The 763-nt window shown below is 43.4% G+C and overlaps 1 non-coding gene across 1 annotated transcript; it reads left to right on the top strand.

Annotated features, from left to right (window-relative positions):
- The first annotated feature begins 445 nt into the window (after positions 1–445).
- LOC132600988 (small nucleolar RNA R71) lies at positions 446–551 on the top strand. The gene has a single exon (XR_009567442.1). It is a non-coding gene; the product is annotated as a small nucleolar RNA R71 (small nucleolar RNA).
- The last annotated feature ends 212 nt before the right edge of the window (positions 552–763 follow it).

Below are 763 nucleotides of genomic sequence, written 5' to 3'. Positions count from 1 at the left end.
TCTCCATTGCTTTTGATAACCCCCTTGAGAGTTATCGATATAATTAGCATCCTCACATTGTGGCTGCCCCTCTAGATAAGTTTCCTCCGAGACTTGGTACATTCCGGGACCATGAGATGGCATCTCTTCGACAACATTCACACTTTTAGCTTTTTTCTCCACAAGCCTCTTTGACAGCAAATCCACGGTGGTTTGCAATTGAGCAAAAGTATGATCTCGCTCATGATTTTCTTTGGCCACCGCGGCAACAGAGGGACTACTATATGAAAAGATTTCAGTATCATTTGAGTGCCAAGCTTGATTGTGGGTGGTGAGCTTATCGAGAAACCTGGTGATGCTAACAAATGATTTGTCCATGAAGCATTTCCCAGCTGCAGTGTTGACAACAATTTGATTCATTGTACCTAATCCCTTGTAGAACTTCTCGGTGAGAATAGCATCCGGAAACCCATGAGTTGGAGATTGAGCTAGATAGTACTTGAAACGCTCCCATGCCGAATATAATTTTTCCCCCGGAAGTTGTTTGAATGCAAAGATCTTTTCCCGAAGTTCAGCCTTTTTGCTTGGTGGGAACCACTTCTTCAAAAATGTATTGGCTAACTCGCTCCAGGTGTGAATAGAATTGCTGGGGATCTTTTCATACCATTCCCTTGCTTGGCCAGCCAAGGAATATTTAAAGACCCGTAACCGAATTGCATCAGCAGAAACAACACCTTGGGATTGTTGAGCACACACATGCAGGAAGTTCTTCAAATATCGGAGT

This window comes from Lycium barbarum, chromosome 6 (genome assembly GCF_019175385.1).
Source record: "Lycium barbarum isolate Lr01 chromosome 6, ASM1917538v2, whole genome shotgun sequence".
Taxonomy (NCBI): Eukaryota; Viridiplantae; Streptophyta; class Magnoliopsida; order Solanales; family Solanaceae; genus Lycium; species Lycium barbarum.
The sequence above is the reverse complement of the archived record's forward strand: the minus strand, read 5'-3'. Positions and strand labels throughout refer to the sequence as shown.